This window comes from Heterocephalus glaber, unplaced genomic scaffold (genome assembly GCF_053883595.1).
Source record: "Heterocephalus glaber isolate CG9 unplaced genomic scaffold, H.glaber_assembly_v1.0 deba00001688, whole genome shotgun sequence".
In the NCBI taxonomy this organism is placed as follows: Eukaryota; Metazoa; Chordata; class Mammalia; order Rodentia; family Bathyergidae; genus Heterocephalus; species Heterocephalus glaber.
In genome coordinates, this window is record NW_028258413.1 from 6265049 (window position 1) to 6286053 (window position 21005).

At 38.9% G+C, this 21005-nt stretch overlaps 1 long non-coding RNA gene and 1 pseudogene across 5 annotated transcripts in view; one reads left to right on the forward strand and one right to left on the reverse strand.

Moving 5' to 3' along the window:
* The window catches only part of LOC110345976 (uncharacterized), a 372088-nt gene that overhangs the window by 28260 nt on the left and 322823 nt on the right, over nt 1–21005 (forward strand). The gene's annotated exons all lie outside the window — the stretch shown is intronic.
* LOC101709717 (KATNB1-like protein 1 pseudogene) lies at nt 9222–14826 on the reverse strand (annotated as a pseudogene).

A 21005-nucleotide genomic window follows, 5' to 3' on the forward strand; every position in this document is an offset into this window, starting at 1 on the left:
GGCTTATGCCATAAGATACATTTCTACATTACTGGCATATGTGATATGACCTTATAGTGCCAGCTGAGTTTTGAGCTTTCTTTTGCCAAGGACAGTGACTTAGGGAATGCTGAGCCTTTCTTTCCTGCAGGAGATGAAAGCATTGTGATCCTTTTGTTTGGAGCAGGGTGCTTGATAAAGCACAACACAAGATCCTCCAAGGGGTGGCAATGTGCCAGACAGTCCTATGTGTGGATTCAGACATGTTGGAATTTCCTGTACAGTCAGTGCACAGTAAATATGAATTACTTTTTCCTTCTCAATAACAGGTTGGTTACCAGACACCAGTAATGTTGGTGTTGTCACCAAGTGTGCTTGTCACGATAAACATAAAGCAAGGAATACAATTCTTTTTCCACTCTTACCTCTTATTGGTTGTGTCTATGTGATTTACTAAGATGGAGTGGACACTTCCAGAAAGATGGTAGAATGGTTAACAGCAGAGAAACAGCCTATCTGAGACTTGGTGTTCAGACACTGGAATATAGCAATGAGATGAAGAGAAAAGGGAGGGAAGTGGTCCCTGGAAACCAGCAAGGATCTGAGACAAGAATTGAAGCCCACATGGAGAGTACAGAGAGACCTCAACACAGAAGAAGGAGGTGACAAGCAGCACTTTCTCCCTGATCCCTGACTCACTGTGTGGGAGGGGTGGCAAGAATGTGCAGATGCACAGTGACTATTGGTGACCCCAGAGGCCTACATAGAGAAATGTACCAGTGGAATGGAGCAGTGGACACAGCAGACTGCTGTGGCTGGTGAATTATTCGGGTTCAGACTTTCTCCAGGAGAGGGCAATTGGCAGGTAGCCACCTTGGAAAGAAGCCAACTGAGCTCAGAACTCACAGCAGCTGTGGAGTGGCTCCATCTAATGGCTCCAAGTGTCAGGGTGAGGCAGAACTAAATTCAAGTTGGCAGGAGGTCAAGGAGACAAGTTCAAGCCAGTAGAGAGTCAAGTTCAAGTTGACAGGAGGCACACAGAATGTTGCAGGCTGAACAAATCATGTTCCAGCTCACAGCCAGAGACTAGCCTGAACTTCAGTGGAACTAAAGGTGCAGGCTTGCTGGGATTATCCACTACCCTACTGTAAATCTATGAGTGGCTTGCTGCAATTAATAACATGGATCTGGACTCTGTCTGCTCACTCTGTCTGCCAGTGACAACAGAGACATGCCCTGAAATGGACATTTTTTTCTCTTCTTGTTTATTTTTGTTTTTGTTTCTGGTTTTTTTCTTGATTGTTTGGTCTTGTTTTCATATGAGTGTGAACATTGTTTCTAGTTTTCTTCTTGTTATTATTCTCTTCTTGTTTTTATTTCTTCCTCTCTCTTTCCCTCCTGTCTTCTTCACTAGTTTCCCAAAGTTTGCATAATCTTCCTTTGTCCTCCAGCCTTCTAATCTCTTCCTCTTCTTCTGTTTATCTATTTTCCCCCCTAGTCCCTTTTAAATTTTCTCCCCTGAGGGTAAAATTGCCATATTGAGGGCATATTTACTGTATATAATTTTATAATTTGTTTTAGATTTTGTTATATAACCACAAATATAGTACATACAATTAAAGGTAGAAAATTAATAGTTAACCATAGTTTGTCATTTTCTAGGCTGTGTTTGATGCTATTGTTTTTGCTGATTGTGCTACTTTAGCCAAGATGATATAATTGTTCTAATCAGTTTTTCTTCCTGATGTGCCAAGACTGAGATTGCCTAAGGGTCATAGACAATACTATAGGCCAGTGCTAAAGAAGCAAGGACTAGGCCAAATAGGCAGCAACTTCTCATCTTGGATAAATTGAAGAGGTAGGATCTTGCAACAGACTCAAAACCCAAAAGCCAACTACACCTAGAAGACATCTCTGAGAAATAGTCATTTCCTATGAGTTCTAAATACTACCAATAAGGCTACTTGCCACAAATAATTTACAAGTATCAACCCAGGAATTAAACTAAAAAAAGAAAAAAAATGAGAAGACACTTAAGCAGACTTCCAGCTCACAAAAGGGAAACCCATGGAGCAATGAGGTGGAACAATTCAAAAGCTACCCCCATGCACTCTCTGAAGTGGTAAGAGTGGAAGTAAGAAAGCAGATGAATAAGGCTCTAGAAAAATTTGAATCAGAAATAGTTTCTCAGATAACTACAGAGATAGTGACCATAATAAAAGACATGGTTAGTGACTCTAGAGCAGGTACAGATTAAAAAAAAAATAGAGGAGCTTAGGAAAATGATGGAAGCCATGAAAACCCAACATAGGAAAGAAATGGAATCCATGAAACAGATTCAAACAGATATTCAGGAGATTAAAAGTTCCATTGAAAGTATACATGGCAGAATGAGCCAATGTGAGGATAGAATATCAGATCTAGAAGACGAGAATGTAGTTAGTGATCGTGAAAAGAAAGATTTCTTAAAAATTGCAAGAGATCACAAAAAATCAGTCCAACAGCTGCTAGATGATCCAAAGAAGAATAACATAAGTTTGATTGAAGTCAGTGAAAAAGCAGGAGATAGCACAAATGACATACACCAGTTCACAGAAGTAATGGCAGAAAACTATCCAAACATATAGAAAGAATTTGACATACAGATAAGTGAGGCATATAGAACTCTAATTAGCCTTGATCAAACAAAAAAATCTACACCAAGATATATAATATTCAAGATCACAGAAATTCAACACAACAGAATATTAAAAGATGTTAGAGAACAAAAATCACCTATAAAGGAAAGCCTGTCTCTCAGCACAAATCCTCAAGTCAAGGAGAGCTTGGAGTGAAGTATTTCAAACCCTAGAAGAAAACAACCTCCAACCCAAATTGATGTACCTGAAAAAACTATCTTTGAAAATGGATGGAAGTCCATGACAAAGAACATCTAAAGAAATTTATAACCAACAAACCAGCACTCCAAATGTTCTGAAGGACATTCTAGAAAAAGGTAATGCATGAATCCCAACTGCATGAATCCCAGCAGAATGCATCCACCAGGCAAGGCAAGTAATTAAACAGGGGGAAAAAAAGGGAACCAACAACAGGAAAACAATGTGACAAGGATAAGTCAATACATAACAGTTATAGCTATCAATGTAAATGGTCTCAATTCACCATTCGGAAGAATGGGTCAAGAACCAAGGTCCAACAATATGCCCCATAAAGAAACATATTTAATTAAAAAAGAAATTCATAGACTGAAAATCAAAGGATGGAAAAAAATACTACAGTGACAGGAACCCAGAAAAAAGCAGGGGTAGCTGTTATGTTTGCAAACAAAGTGGATTTCAAGCTAAGACTGATTAAGAGAGACAAAGAAGGTCACTACATCCTTGTAAAGGGAACAATCCAGGAGGAAGAGATAACAGTCATAAATATATATGCATCAAATACCAGTCACACAAGTATATAAAACAATATCAATGGACATGAAAAACCAAATAAGAACTAGTACAATTGTAATGCAGGGCCTCAGTACCCCAGTGTCACAAATAGATCAATTAGACTAAAAATCAAAAATATCTGAACTGAACCAAACTTTTGAACAAATGGTCTTAGTAGATGTCTACGGAATGTTTCACCCCACAACATAAGAATACACAATCTTCTCAGGTGCACATGAAATGTTCTCCAAAATAGACCACATACTAGCTCATAGAACATACTTAAGTAAAGCAAAAAGGAATTGAAATCATCCCACACATATTACCAGACCATAGTGCAATGAAATTGGAAATCAATGGCAAAAGAAACCACAAAAACTTCATAAATGTATAGAAATTAAATATTACCCTCCTGAACAACCCATGGTTACAGAGGGAATTAAGACATTGGATGATTTCTACAATTAAAAGATAATGCCAGTACAGCATACCAGAACTTATGGGACACAATGAAAGCAGTTGTATGAGGGAAATTTATAGCAATGAATTCTTAGAAAAACAGAGTGAGCTCAAATAGCCTAATGTTGAACCTCAAGCTTCTAGAAAAAGAAGAACAAGTCAAGCCCAGAGGTCATGTGGAGGAAATTATAAAGATAGGAGCAGAAATTAATGCAATGGAGGCTAAGAAAATCATACAAAGAATCAATGAATCAAAGAGTTGGTTCTTTGAAAGGTTAAATAAAATTGGCAGACTCAGCCAATCTTATCAAAAAAAAAGAAAGACTCAAATCCGTGCAATTAGGAATTAAAAGGGTGAAATCACAACATTCTGCAGAAATCCAGATCATCAATACCTACTTTGAGAACTTGTATTCTAATAAGATGGACAGAAGAAATGGACAGTTTCCTAGATACCAAAGCTGAATCAGGAAGATATAAAATTCTAAATCAATATCAGTCAATGAAATTGAAGATGTAATTAAAAAGAAAAGCCCTGGCCCTGATGGATTCACTGCTGAATTCTACAAGAAATTTAGAGAAGACCAAGTACCACTACTTCTCAAACTGTTTAATGAAATTGAAAGGGAAGTAATATTAAAAAATTCATTCCTAGAAGCAAACATTCCCCTAATATCAAAATCAGAGAAGGACCCAACTAAAAAAGAGAGCTACAGGTCAATTTCCCTAATGAACACAGACTCAAAAATCCCCAATAAGATTTTGGCAATTAGAAGGCAGCACATCATTAAGATTATACACCGTGACCAAGTGTGGTTCATCCCAGGGATTCAGGGATGATTCAATGTACACAAATCAATAAATGTAATACACTATATTAACAGAACTAAGGACAAAAACCACATGATCATCTTAATAGATGTAGCAAAAGCATCTGACAAAGTCCAACATGCATGCATGATTAAAAACTTACAGAAAATTGGACTAAATGGTCTTTATTTATCTGATAAAAGCTATCTATGACAAACCAACAACCAACATACTAAATGGACAAAAACTGAAAGCTTTCACTCTAAAATCAGGAACAAGACAAGGATGTTCACTATCATTTTTATCCAATATAGTTTTGGAAAGATTAGCCAGAGCAATTAGAAAAGAGGAAGAAATAAAAAGAATAAGCATAGGAAAGGAAGAAGTTAAATTACCACTATTTGCAGATGACAGGATACTCTATGTAGAAGCCCCAAAACCTCACAAAAATAGTTCTAGACTTTAATAACCAAATTCAGTAGTGTAGCTGGATACAGAGTCAACACTAAAAGATCAATAGCATTTCTGTACACAAATAATAAAATCATAGTGAGAAATTAGGGAAACAACACTTTTCACAATTGCATCCAAAAAAGAAAAAAGAAGAAATATCTAGGAATCAATCTATTGAAGGAAGTAAAAGACGTTTACATTAAAAACTACAGCATGCTGAAAAAAGGAGATTGAAGAGGATATCAGAAAATGGAAAGGTATCCCTAGTTCTTGGTTAGGAAGAACCAATATAGTGAAAATGGCCATACTTCCAAAATTGTTATACAGATTTAATGCAATCCTGATCAAAATACCAATACCATATCTCACAGAATTAGAACAATCCTAAAATTCATTCAGAACCAGAAGAGACCTAGAATAGCAAAAGCAATTCTGGACAACAAAAGGAAAGTAGGGGACATCACAGTCCCTGACTTTAAATTATACTACAAAGCTACTGTGATAAAAACAGTATGGTGCTGAGAAACAAAAAACAAAACAACAAAAACTGACCCGAGGATCAGTGGAATAGAATTGAAGATGCAGAAACAACTCCAAACACACTCAGCTACCTTATGTTTGACAAAGGGGCCAAACACCTTCACTGGAAGAAAGATAGCCTCTTTAATAAATGGTACTGGAAAACTGGCTTTTGATGTGCTAAAGATTAAACCTAAATACATATTTCTCACCATGCACTAAACTAAAATCAAAATGGATCAAAAGTCTAAGTACTAAAATAGGGGCCGGGGATTTATTTCAGTGGCACCTTGCCTGCCTGGCAAGTGCAAGATCCTAAGGTCAATTCCTGGTAGAAAAAAAAATTATTAAGTACTAAATCAGAAACACTAAATCTGCTGGAAGATAGAATAGGTAGAACTCTTGAAGACATAGGTGTAGGCAAACACTTTATGAACAAAACTCCAATCGCACAGGAAATATCACAAAGAACAGCTGGGATCTCATCTTATTAGAAAGCTTTTGCACAGCAAAAAAAAAAAAAAAAAAAAAAGAGTGAAGAAACAACCCACAGATTGGCAAAAATTGCCAGTTGTTTCTAAGACAAAGAACTGCTATCTAAAATATATAAAGGACTCAAAAAAAGTGACCATACAAATTTAAAGACTCAATTCAAAAATGAGCATCTGAGATGAAAAAACACTTATCATATGAAGAAATGCAAATGGTAAATAAATATATGAAAAAATGTTCAACGTCACTGGTCATTTGAGAGTTGCCAATTAAAACAATGCTCAGAGTCCATCCCACTGCAGGAAGAATGGCTGCTATCAAGAAATCAACCAATAACAAATGCTGACGGGGCTGTGGGGGAAAAGAACCCTTCTCCACTGTTTTACAAATTCTTTATGATGAAGGTTATCATTATATATGTCTAAAAGTGTATCAATAAAAATAAATTAATATTTCCTCCTTAAAAGAAAAAATGAAAAGGAAAAGGTGGTTGGATGATCACATGGAGTATGTGATACATGAAGGAAGTATAGTCAGGCTTAGAGAAGAAAGGAAATAATCAGGTCAAGTGCTGAAACATGAACACAAACAGAGAGGTGTCACGACAGGCCTTCTGAGAGCAGAGGGGAAACTCTCTCTTCACTCTCAAAAGATCCTCAACTATGCTTCATTAATCAAAACTCCACTGTCTGCAAAGGACCTAGGGGATACACAGCCATCAGTCTACAAAGTGCACGGTGAAGGATTGACATCCTAGCTTGTGAATGTCAAAACCTAGAGCCATTCAACAAACAGTTACCTATTTCACATTCTTTCATCAGTAGTAAATTTTTTTTTAGGAGTAAATAGTTTCGCTGTTTCATACTCCAGTTTTACATCAATTCTTCTTTTTGTCATACTACAATGTTGAAATGTATTTACTTTCAGAGTATTTAGTATCAACTAATAAAAAGTTCTTTTGGTTTTACCCAGGGAGGAAATATTTCGTAAATATAAAGAAGTTTTAGAAATTTTGATGCAGGAAAATAAAATGCCTGATTATTTTTGCCCCCTTTTTTTGAGAATATTATAAAAACAATTTTATCTGTATCTTAGAATTGCAAATGGGAAACCTAGATATATATACATTTAAGCTCATTTGGAAGACATGCTTGATATGAATTCTAGATCATCAGACCTCCTGGTAAAGGTATTCTTTTCCTGAAAAATTAAATATTTTAACAGGAATATTTGCATGAAAAGTATCTTAGCTTTTCTCTGAATGCCATGTTTTTTTCAGAAACTAGTAATTTCCTTTCGATATTTTAATCAGTGTCTTTCTTTTTTTTCCCACAGTGTGTTGATAGTGATCAGATACTTGAATTTGAGATGCTGTTTAGCCTTGTAGATCTTGAAATTATGTCTTTCTCAATAGGGAGATCATTTGAAGTGGGAATGAAAGTATTGATTCAGTATAGAAGTAACAAAGCTGCTTTTCATAATCTGATGACATAGAAAATTCGGAGTGAAAATTATAGGGCAATTGCAAGGAAAGAATTGTGCCTTGGTGTTCAAACCCTCTGGAATTATTCAGTAAAGTTGGAGGTATTTTCTACACTGCTAGTCATGGCTCTGTTGAGTTAAGCTAAAAAAGAAAGCATCACTGTTTGTTTTTAAATTTTACTGGAAAAATTTAATAAATTAATTGTAAAAGAAATTCAATGGGAAAATATAAAGTCTTTTAAAGTTCTTCAGATCATTTTCTTGTCTGTCCAAGGTTGAGAAATCTTATGTTCTTTGAATAGATGACCATGTCCTACATTCAGTTGGACTGGCTTTCTAAAAGTAAAGCATTTCTTCGTTCTTTTTTTTTTTTTTCAGTACTGGGGATTGAACTTGGGACCTTGCAAGGCAGGCACTGGAACCAATGAGCTAAATCCCTGGCCCTTTTGTCTTTTTATATTGTAGTGTTTTAAAATTAAACTTATTTTTAACTGATACATGAAAACCTAAAATGTGTACATATTAAAGGGTAATGTGATGTTCCAAATGTGTATATATTGTATACTGTTTATATCAGATTAAACATATCTATCTCATTTGTTACTTCTTTATGGTAAAAACTTTCAAAATCCTTTCTTGTAGCTTTTTGTAATGTACACTACATTACTTTTTTTTTAAAGCAAAAAAAATAGAAATATTTAATGAATTTACTCAAATGAAGTTTAAATGATACAGAAATGAAAAATATTAGAGATCTATACACAATAAAAAGTGAATGTAAATTAGTCAGCTCCATGAACATTTCCAGTTAAACATTCATACAAATACATGTTCACCTTTTTCTTTATATAGCAGTAATACATACATACATGACATGAAAATTCTGGCCAAAAAAATCAGAGATATTAACAGTATTCTCACATTTCAAAAATGGTGTGAAATATGTTTTAACAAAAACATTCTACATGAATGTAAACCCCTGATTTAATTCTATGATTTTATCATGCCAGAAGCATGTTGGTTTTAATTTTTTTGGAAACAAGATTATTGGTATCATAACATATTGGCTTGATAATAATTAAGGCATTTTGTATACACAATATCTTAGTGTGTACAAAAAGTTTTAAGATTATTTACTGTGATGTTTTAAACTTTGAGTCTCTTCAACATAGGAAAATAGCTGCACACATTTAGGTGTTTGTTTTTTTTAAAAAAACACACACAAAAAAATCTATGATTGGTCTCTGTGGTTCCTAGTAGTAAGTCTTGTCTTATTTTTTCACACAGTACAAATTATAGTCTAATGCAGGATTGCATTAAAACCCAGTATTTCTTAAACAATGTTACTAAATAACCGTAAGTCCCAAATGCAGCAAAGGCGAACAGTCTTCATAGTACACTTTCACCTCACTGAAGTCGAAGCGGTTTGTTTTGGGTATTTTCCCACTTCAATGTGAAGTACATTGTTAGGGTTTCATTATGTGGATTTTTAAAAAGAAAAGGATGGTTTTTATTTCTTCCACAGTTCAGAGTTGAAAATCATAAGAGTCCTGGGATGCTTTAAATAACCAACTGCTCTTTAGTAGAGTAAATCTCTCAATGCAATGGCAATAAATAAGCATCTACATCCTCAGCTATATTACCAGTATATCCTGGAACCAAAGTAATATGGTTTTCCTGTTCCCATAATCTACTTAATTGTTGTTTTAAAATCTGAATATTTCTATCATTTATAATTTCTGTTTTGGATGATAGTTCTGACCATCATCTTTTTATTACTGCTTGAAGCCAATTTAAACCAACTATTTCATATTCTTCAAATTTGCTTTTAAGTAATGACTTTACTAAAGGCAATAAATCTACACAGCAGCCAAGTGAGATATATTGTTTTTCTTCCTGTAAACTAGGAAGGCAATCTACTCACTCTATGGTCTTCTTCCTCACTAAATAAGCTACAAGTTCACTTAAACTTCTCTTTCTCCAGAAAATTAAAGCCATGTTCGATCTCAAATTCCTGCCGAGCAAAACTTGGGCCATTGTTTCATGGTCCTGAGAAACCTGAGAGAAAAACCCACTGTATTTTGATGACTGGCTTTCTGTCTGTGAAGAACCAGAGTCACTGGAGTTAATCACGTATGTCTGACTATTGTGGTGTAACTTCTCAGGCAGGTGGCCTGCACAAGCCAGCTCATTTTCTTTATTTGCCATGTCACAGCCCCCACTTCTAGGGGACTGTTTTTTTTGGTAACAAGAATTTGGAAAGGGATGATGAACTTTCTTTCTGTGATAGAACACCTTATGTAGGATATCTGGGCTTTTCACAGCTTGTCTGACTGTTCTATTTATGTAAGCAGCCAACTGCTTTGGAGAGCTCTTAACCTTCATGTTCTTCTGAGTGAAATTAGAGAGCTTTTTTCTTGAAGATCAGTGGAATGATCCTCAGTTTTCAGATGCCATAATCTCTTTAACTACCGGCGCCTCATTGTACCACACCGCCTGAGCCCAGCCCAGGCGCTGATGAACAGCCATTCAAATGTCGCCACAGCCCCACACTACATTGCTTTTTAAATTTAGAATCTATTTTACTTTTAAAACACTTTAAATTTTTATTGGGTCATGTTTTAGTATGTAAAGATCACATTCCTCATGGGAAGCTGGCACATGTATGTAACACATCTTCATTCTATTTTCCTCCCCTTCCTCCTCTTTGGCCCTCCACCACTTGGTCTCCTGTCCCTCTTGCAAAAGACAAAAATCGATCTCCTTGTTTTCTATTATCTGTCTTGTATTTTGCTCTTTAATTTATTTATACTTTGGATTTCTCATGTAAGAGAAACCATACAACATTTGAGCTTGTCTAATTTGTATCACATAATATGGTCTCAAGGTGCATCAATTTTACTACACATGACTCAAGTTTATCCCTTTTTATGGCAGAGGAGTAATCCACTGTGTATAAATACCACATTTGCTTTATCCATTCAATCTCAAAAAACTAAAGCTAGAAATTCCATTTGACCCAGCTATTCCCCTCCTAGGTATTTTCCTGAAAGAGTTAACGGCATCATGTTACAGTGATCCATGCATACCCATGTTGATAGCAGCACGATTCACAACAGCTAAATCTTGCAAGTGGCTCATGTGTGCATTACATTGTTTTTCAGTTACCCTGCTGTGCAGTTGTACATCAGAACTTCTTTCTCTCATCTAATGGAACACATTTCTGAAGTGCATATTAAGCTAATATTAAGCATGGGAAATATCTGTGGATTAAAATTCTCCCAAGAGACAGGTTTTTTAGGTGCCTGCCCTTGGCTGGTCTCTTCTGCTCCAGCAGTTCAGTGATTTTCCCATCTCTTTTGTAAATCAACTACAGTTCTTCTGGCTCCCATTCTCTAACTCTCAATGCCGTAACTTTGTCATTTTGGCACCTAGTTTTTCTCCCTTCAGGTGGTCCCTTGCCTTCCTTCTCACTGCATCTTTTCTTTCCTGTGGCTTCTGTGTTGGTGCTGGTTGTCCTGGCCCTCTGGGTTCAGCAGCTCCATCCTGCACACCTCCAGGCGGCTCTGCCCACTCAGTGCCACACAAGGGCCCGCGCTCCTGCTTGGACAAACTCCATCCTTCCCTGAGTCCTGCCAAGTCCCCATCTCAATGTAAGATGCAGTGTGAATTTTGCCTCTTGATGAAAAGTGGAAACAGCTCTGATGGACCTTGAATTCTTGGCATGATAAAAACAACAGTTCCTCTGTCCTCACCAAGTGAAAGCCAACCTTCAAAATCAGGGATGCATTTCTAGAGAAAATGGCTGCACTGTACAAATTTTGCAAGAATGCCCCACAATGGCTTTAGAAATCCTTTGTGATGGTGAAAGAATTATTTTGGAGATTTCCTACATAATCATATACACCATGCAGGACAAACACTATATTGACATTTGAGAAAGAAAAATTGACAGTACACACATAGATAAGTATCATTGTTATTGTATTAAAATCAATTGTCAAAATTAGATGCCAAGTGACCCTTTAACTGAAGAGCTAAAATTCTGTAATAAAATGGGGAAAAAAATCTAAAAACAGCAACTCATAAAAAATTAAAACATTGGAACTCCTACTCATATAAAATAACTACTAATATCTTCATATGTTTCCTCACATTTTTTTATTTCCTAGTGGAAAATGCTCTAGAAGATTGAGTTGCTGTTCTTTACCTTTTCCATCCCTGCAATGTGTGTGGGATTAAGATGTTTGGCTATATGTTTAGAATTTTCCAGACTTCTCAGAATCCTAATATGGTAATAAATAAATAAATAAATAAATAAATAAATAAATAAATAAATGCTATGTTCCCAGTGATCTGTATTTAATTGATGTGGGATGGGGTCCAGATCTTGGTAATTTTTCAGACTCACCAGTTGTCATGGCTGACATCTAGATGCTCTCCCACAAGGCCTCATACACTCATAGGTGAGGATTTGGGGAGTGACTGGATCATGGCTATGTGATGCTGAATTAGCCCACTGATTGGTTTAGCACAGTTCTAAGTGTGGGTGATGGACTTACTGAAGAGGGAAGACCCACCCTGGTGTGGGTGGCACCAACCAATAGGGTTGTAGCTTAGATGAATAAAAGGGAAAGATGAAGGAAAGCTGCTGCTTCCTGGCTGCCATGCCATGGACTGTTTCTCCTCTGTGATGCCCTTTGTCATGCTGCTGTGCCTCAGAGCCAGCCAACTCTGGACTGATGCCTCTACAGATGATGAGCCAAAATACTCCTCTCCCCCTTTAAGTTGTTGTTGTTGGATATTTTGTCCCAGCAGTGAGAAAGTAGTAGCTAAGACATCAGTCTTTCTAATGTGCTGCTGAGGTTGAACGTTTGCTCAGGAGCTGACTTTTCACAGTGGTGATCAGTGAGCGACCTTCTCCTCTCTTGTCATTTTGGAACGTGTATCCATTCTGTGAGTTTATCTGTCCAATCTCTGCTGATGATGCCTAGATCAATGCAGACAGTTCTGTCCTCCCATAAAGGCTGTGGAATGATATCATTAAGTGCTTACTGGACACCTTTGTTTAAATTTATCTCAAAATCTCTATGTCATCAGCCAGTACCCTTAGCAGTCACCCATGCTGGAAGAGGTGTAGTTGTTTTTCACACTGTTTCCTTCAGCTTCTGTTCCCGCTGCGGTTCATGTCAGGGAGCTCACTCTATACTCCCTGCTGTGAATTCATCAGCACAGCCAGGCCCTCACTAACCAGCGTGGTTATTATATGTGCAGCTCTCTGGCCTCAAATCTAGGTTCTTTAACAACTAATGTATCTTGTTTATACCTGTCAGGCCAATTTCTCCTGTGCTTCAATTTCCACATCTTTTATTGCTTTCTCCCTGCCTTAGCCTAAGCCTTTCCACCTTACAGTATTTAGTACCACTTTGCTCTTTTCTCCCTCTGACAAGTCTGTTGTGCATGCTGTATAGCATGCTTTGATTTCATTAATTCAGATTTTCCCAAAGTTAATACTTCCTATTGATGACAGTTGAGATTCTGTTCTTGGGCCGGGGATTTAGCTCAGTGGTGCTGCCACCTGCCGCACAAGTGGAAGGTCCTGAGTTCGATCCCCGGTACCAAAAAAAAAAAAAGAAAGATGCTGTTCTTTTGGTGATACATAAGTGAACTTCAAAAATGTGTAGCAGTATATATTTAAATTTAATGTAAAGTAGGAAAAAAACTCATATGAAACACATAATTGGATAGATTTGTGTTGCTTAGACTGAAGTTAAAGTAAATATTAAAGTTTTTATGTATTGATTTTACATAAAGTATTAAACAATATGGAAAAACTATAGAGCTGATACAGGAATAGCTAACACCCTTTAAGAGAGTGAACCATTGTTTTCACTTCCTGGAATATTCAGGGGGAAAGTCCGCCCTTCCGTTTAGGACTAATTTAAATCCATAATTCTCCATAAAGGGCCAAATATGCTGGGAAAGTTTAGCGTAGTGAAGAATGAGAAGTAAAGCCAGTGCTTGGCCAACACTGGCGATGCGTGCACTCGGGTCCTGCTGACGGTGAGTTGGGAGCTGGGGTGCAGTTCAGGTGTGTGGGCTGCCGCTTCCCGGGGTGAAAAGGAAAACCAAAGCCACGATCAGTCTTGAAGGGGCGAGCAGGAGAGCTCTTGAGCTACTACTGTCAGGTTTGGGGCAAGCTGGCTGCCCTCTCCTAATCCGACAGCTAAAAGGAGAAGGAAACTGCCTCGTGATGAGAGGCACCAGGGTTGCATTGCTGCTGTGCTTTGTATTCGGGTGTTACCCCTGCTTGGTCCTCTCCAGTCCCCTTGTTACCTGCACTGTGTGTGGACCAGGGACCAGGAGCCAGGCTGCTACGAGCAAGGAGTGAGGCACAGCCAAGCGACAGGGGAGCAGAGCGCAGGCTGTGGCGCTGCAGCTCATCCGGGCTCTTGCTTGCCGCCTGGCTGGCTGGCTCTGGAGTACCTTCGAGGAAGGAGCCCAGAGCAGCAATTAGTGTTACCCACCGTCTTCCCACTCCGGTCACACAGACCTCTCCTTGCTAAACTGGGGCATTTGTTTACCTTCTCCCTGAACTTTCTCCCTGAGGACCGCCCCAGAGTGTGCGGGGCTGTGTGACAGTCCAGGAGTCCTGATCCCTGTAAGGCTACTTTCCCTCTCCCCTGGGATTAAAGCAGTCAGTTGTGAAACCAGCTTTGACAACGACGTTCTGCAGTTGTGCGAGGAGGCCACCGGTGCCTTTATTCTTTATCACACGAGCGAGATCAAGGTTCAGCAGTGCGCAGAAGCTGGTGGGTGTGGCGAGCCCAGTGATTGGTGCAGGGACGCAGGCCTCGTTCCTTCCGCCGCCGCCGCGCCGCCGGAGTGGCTTTATTAGAGCATCTCCCAGTTTTCCCTTAGCCTCCTGCCGAGCCTCGGCTGGATGGACTGGCACCAAGTGCTCCAGCTGATTCACGAGTTTCACTGAAGAGAAATGGTTAGGGTTAACCCGACTGCTTACGGCATTCTGGGTGCTGAAAGGGAGAAAGGAACCAGTTTTATTAGTTCCTGGTTTGAGTAAGAACGGGCCCTTGTCTGGGGAGTGGAGACCAGGAGGCCAGAATGAAGTAAAGAATGAACTCACTGGGCTGCTTGTGTACACAGCAGGGCCATCAAGCTTCAGTTGCTGAATCATCGTCATCCGTACGTGGGCTTTGAGAAAAATCTAAACAAAACGCATTGGGTACTTCAAGCTGAGATCTGAAGAAATTTGGCAGTTTATTCTTCTGCCACAGAAAGATTTTAGGTTTATATTTCACCATTTGAAACTCCACTTTCTGCTGAACATTGCTGGTATGAGACAGCTCACAACATAGGTCCTACTGTTCCATTTCATATGCTTTACAAGTGTACGGTGCTTTCCAGGGGATGAAAGAACACTCTTGTTGTACACTGTGTTCATACATATGTGGTGGGAAACCTTTTAACTTTATATTCACCTCCTCATAGGAAGCTTAGCATGCGCCCAAGAAACACTCAGTGTGTTAGATATGCTGTGAGACTATTATGTCACGATTATTTCCTCTCTTTTCAATCTACATGTGTCTTTTACTTTTTTTCAAAATGTGGAAGTTGTAAGAGCTCTAAAAATGACCACTTGTAGCAGACCTCTTTACCACGAGGCTATCTCTGTGTTGTTCCTCACATCACATGTCATTTTCCCAGGAACATCACTCAGAAGGGTTCATTTGGAGAAAAAGCAAAACTCTCCGAAATTCTGGCTGAAAAGAAGCATTTTCCCTTTTCTTATTATGTCCTCAGTTTTTCTAAATATTTTTAAGGAAAAACACTTGAGAACAAAAAGAACAAAGCTGGAGGCATGACACTACCTCATTTCTAAACATGCTACAAAGCTGTAATGAGGGAAACAGCAAGGTATTAGCATAAAAACACACATAGACCAATGGTTCAAGAGAAATAGACAACAAATTCGTTTGGTTGCAGGCAATCAATTTTTGACAAAGATGTCAAGAATACACAGTGGCAAAGGACAGCCTCTTCAATGTATGATTTTGGGAAAACTGGATAGCCACATGAAGAGTCATACTATAAAAAAAACCCCTCAAAATAGGTGAAAGACTTAAACATAACACCACAAACTATAAAACTACTAGAAGAAAACAGGGGAAAAGCTCCATGACGTTGTTACGGGCAATGATTTTTTTGGATATGACCCCAAATAGGCAAGAAAAGGCAAAATAGACAAATGGGAATACATTAAACTAAGAAGCTTCTGCACCACAAAGGAAATAGTCAAGAGTGAAGAGACAAATTTCAGAAGGGGACAAATATGATAAAGGATTAATATGCAAAATATATAAGGAACTCAATAGTATAAAAAATTTTAAAAATAGGCAAAGGACCTGCATAGATATTTCTCAAAGGACATTCAGACAGCCAACAAAGTGATGATGTTCACATCACTAATTATCAGAGAAATGCAAATTAAAACTACAGTGAGATCACATCACACCTGCAGAGTGGCTATTATCAATAAAGGTAATAGATAACAAGTATTGATGAGGATGCTGACAAAAGGGAGGATTTGAACAATGTTGAAGGTGATGTAAATTAGCATAGCTATTTAAAAAACAGCAAAAAGTTTTTTTAAAATTTAAAAATGGAAGTACCATATATCCCAGCAGTCCCACTACAAGGCCTACATCCAAATGAAATAAAATCAGTACATCAGAGAAATATCCAGAGTCCCCTGTTTACTGCAGTACTATTCACAATAATCAAGATATGGAATCAACTTAATTATTTATCAGTAGATGAACAGATAAAGAAAATGTGGTGTGCACAATAGAATACTATTCAGCTTTATGAAGAAAATCCTGCCATTTTAAAAACATAGATTAACTTGCAGGACATTATGTTAAATGAAATACACTAGATGCAGAAAGACAGATATGACATGTTTTCATTTATATGTGGAATCTAAAAAGGTTGAACTCAGTAGTAGAGGGAAACAGTGGTTATCAGGCTTGAGTGAGATGTGGGGGATGATGGAAATATGTTGCTTAAAGGATACAAAATTTCAGGAGGAGGAGTACGTTTAGAAGATCTATTGTACATCACAGTGACTCTAGTTAGTAACAATGCATTTTATTCCTGAAAATTGCCAAGAGAGTGTATTTTAAGTGTTCTCTCCATGAATGCTTTTGGGGTTATATCCAAAATGTTATAAGTATATGAAGCGATGCATATGTTGGTTGACTCAATTTGGCCATTCCACACTGTATACATATTTCAAAACATGCTGTACATGATAGATATGTACAATTATTTGTCAATTCAAAAAAAACTTTAGGAAAGAATCTTGTCACCAGCCCAGGATTATAATTCTTCTCTTTTCAATATGTTCAGTGCTTCCTCAATATAAAAATAGTAAAAACACAGGAATTTCATTTTATTCTCTCTTTATAAGAACAGCAACAATGACAGTGAATACCATTTATTGAGTAGCCACTGGAACTAGGAGCTTGATGTATTAACTCATGCAATCCTCCCAGCAATGCAGCCAATGATGAAACAGACTCCAAGAGATTAACATTCTCCTACCCAAGGTCATTTACCAAGTAAATACTGGCCTCGCTTTTGACAAAGCTTATGCACATTTTCTTACACTGCGTGGAAGTAAAAGTTCTCTAACTTCTTTCCACTTATGAATGATTTCACAACCATTTAAAGAAGCAAAGAAATTCTGCTTTCAAATTCTCATTAATGATGCAATTAAAACATGCCACAGTTGGCTTCTGGTTTCAGTCAGGCAGCTATTGTGGCAGAAGGGTGTGGCAGAGTAAAGCCGCTCTATTCACGGTAGCCAAGTAGTGGAGTAGAGCAGAGGACCAGTGAAAGAGAGGAAGTACCCAGATCAACAGCACTGCCTCAGGCCAGCCCGGAAGTGTGTCCTGCCAACCCTTGGAGTGGATCCATGGCCAATCAAGTTGACACTCCACCCTGACCACCACACCCATCTCATGATGGTCAAACCCTATTCTATAAGCAGGACTTTCCACTTTTGAACAGTTTGAATGATGACTAATAACACTTTACAACTCTGCAGTTGACACGTTGCTTGGGCCTTTAACATATCTTATTTCTCTTATGAAATCTTGTTCTTATTTTGCGTTTCTGTCCTTCCATTTATTTCAACTCAGGAGCAATAGAGACTTTCTACCTAAAATGTAGGTGAGATGGGAGTGTAGATATTTCTAATATTTGTGATGGACACTCTTTTTGCTCAGTATAGTTCCTATAGATATGACAATAAAATTGAGTTTTGATTTGTTCTTGTATGAGTCTCATTCTTTAATATCAAATACTTTGCTGAGATAGCTTTGTATACATGACCGCTACTCCTCACTGCACGCCCCCCCCAATACTGTGAGAGACAAGAATGAATGTTCTTTACCCACAACAATAACTTGCACCCTTAATAACAGTAGATCTCTCTGTGAGTGCACAGTTACACAGTAAATCTTTGGGAAAGAAGAATGTTGCTTTAGATTTAATTATTGAAAATTTGACTTTTGATATACTTGTTAATGCCAGTGTAGGTGAAATGCATACAAAATGTTTTATATTAGATCCCCTCAAGAGTGAGTTTTTTTGTTTTTTTTTTTTTTTGGTACCAGGGATTGAACTCAGACCCTTGAGCTTTCAAGGCAGGCAGCAGAACCACTGAGCTAAATCCCCAGCCCCTCAAGGATGGTTTTTGTACTCTTTAAAAATGTGTCCTGAAGCCTTGATGATTGGAAGAAAAAAATGAAAGCCCTATTTTTTCCTTCTAGTTTGAAAACGTACCATACATTTTAATCTTGAGACCTCTATGTATAGATAAGGTCTGCTTTTTTTTTTCTACTTTCCTCCTTGTCTGTGAGGTTCAAATGTGTGGAAAAAAGTGTGTAATCAGATATGGCTCAGAAAATGTGTATATGAGACTAGGATGGAGAAAATCACATAATTGCAGTTGTAATTCCTTCACGACTGGGATCTGTGGCTCAGCCCCAGGGAAAATAAGTTGGGAGTGGTGAGTAAACCCCCTCCCTGAGCTCTGAGCCCCATAACAAAGGATCAAGGGCAAGGAAAGTGGCAGGAAGGCCCGCTTTGTAGCTGGCTGGTCAGAAGCACAGAAGGCCTGGGATTGTCTGCAGAAGCTGGGGGCTGCCTGGTAGGAGATCTCAACCAGTGGGGTCTGATGCCAGCTCTGGGAGTTAGTGCCAGCACTGAATTGTCTCATTGGCTGTGCAATTGGTGTTTGGGAAGTTGGAGAATTGGTTGTTGGTGTGGAAAATACCCACACATTCGGTGTTAGGAGTGCTGGTAGAAACAGACCGTAGTATAAGCTATTCTCACTTGGTCTAAGAGTCGTCTCCTCAAAGGGTTTGCACATAGGTAGGACATTTTCCCAATCTTTTATTTAGAAATATTAGTGCTCATAGAGATTCACTCTTTGAGATGTATTAGTATTGAGTCACCTTCCTCAATTTCTAGTCCTTCCTTCAGTCATTTTAAAAATGTTACTCGAATTTGAAACACTTTACCTGCATATATTATGTACTGAACTTGTGTAATAGCTACTTTAAAGATTTTTGTTACTGGTCACTGGGTCTTAATCCTCAAGGCTGAGTTAAGTGGCTTTATCTCCATTTTGTAAGTGAGAAGACTGGTCATGGAGGTGGCTAGAAAGCGGCCTGTGTCGCTAGCACGGAACTTTGCTGGTCTGACGGGGCAGAGGTACCCATTTCCAGAAAAGTCAGGCGAGGAGGAAGGGGCCACTGTCCGAATGTGTCCCTCTGATTCCCACGCTGAGGCTGAGCTTCCCCGCAGAGCGCTCCTGGGTGGGGGAGCACCAGGCAGACAAGGTGCGGGGAGCTGCTTTGCTCCTCATCGAGACAGAGCAAACAGGCCCTCCCCGGAAACTGAACTGACCTCGTCAGCACCTTCACCATGGACTTCCCAGCCCCCAAAGCTGCGAGCGATAACTGTGTGTTATGCACAGGCTCGGCAGTCTCCAGTGCGTTGTTGCAGCAGGAAAAGTGGACCGAGTGGCTGAGAAGGAGTGAAGGCAAGGGTGGTGAGAAGGGGTCATGTTCAGCAGGAGCCTCGTGGCCCAGCACGTCTTCTCTTCAGCTGACTGAATACTGGGGCTTGAGCGCTTCTCGAACGAATGCTCCAAAGGGAAGAAAAAGTGAGGTCTGTTTTCTCGCAGACACAGTGATGCAGAGCAAATGCTCTAGCGGGAAGCAGAATTTCACTGCCCCCGTAAGATGCTCACCCATGAGATTTCTGAAGAAAGACTTACCAGTCGGACGTGCCCTGAGATGGATGGGCGGGTCCACCTCCCGTACTTCATTCCTGAGATGTTGGAGGAGACAGGGGGCCCACTGTCAATGGAATGATGGAGAAGATTGGAATTAGGGTTTGGACCGGTAAACCTTAGGTTCCGTGAGAGTGGGATGTGGGCTGTGTCTGAAAGAGCGATAGTTAAGGAAAAGTGGTCAGGGTGTTCGTGCTCCATAAAATCTGCTCTGCTGTTGGTTCCTAACGAGGTGCTCTCCCCAGTGTATATCCAGTCTCTGCAGCTCAGGGGCCACAGCTGTCCAGGTGAGATAATGAGGGGGCCTTTATGAGGGAGATATGGTTAGATGGTGGTGTACAGTCAGTCAGGGAAAACCTTTTTCTTATTCCCTGTCCCTGTTTCCTAAACCCTCTGAGCATTCAGGATAAAGAAGAGCTCTAAGTGTCGCGTACTCAGGAAACTATGTTTACATAGAGTATACTTTCGGCAAGAAGTTGGAAACAAAGCATAAACCTCATTCTGTTACAGGCTTTTAGTGCATATTCATCCTGACATAATATGAGATTTGAAGTTCTTTCAAATGTTTTTTACATCCCAAGGCATTTTGTGAGAATGAGCTATTTTTGTGATCTCTTACAATCAGACAAGGGCCAGTGATGAAGTGCAAACACAGGCTATTTAGATTCTTTCTCTAAACCCACTAGACTTTATTTCCTTGCTTCCTCTAGGATGGCAGCAGCTCTTAGCACTGAAAGTGAATAAAGAACAGGACTGGTAGCAGAGGGGCTCAGGAGCTCTGATGGTGCAGTCACACACACACCTGCCCGGCGAAGAGCAAGGGAGCGGACCCTGAAGACCGTGACCATCCTATCTGAATCACTTTTGTTATTTCTAGGAGTGTTAGCCAAATATTTCTTATTCCAAAGCAGTTCCTTAGTTCAGTTTTTACATGTTCAATTTCTGATCAGATTTGAAAGAATTGTGTATAAGGAAAGCATTTCTCAGGATAGTCA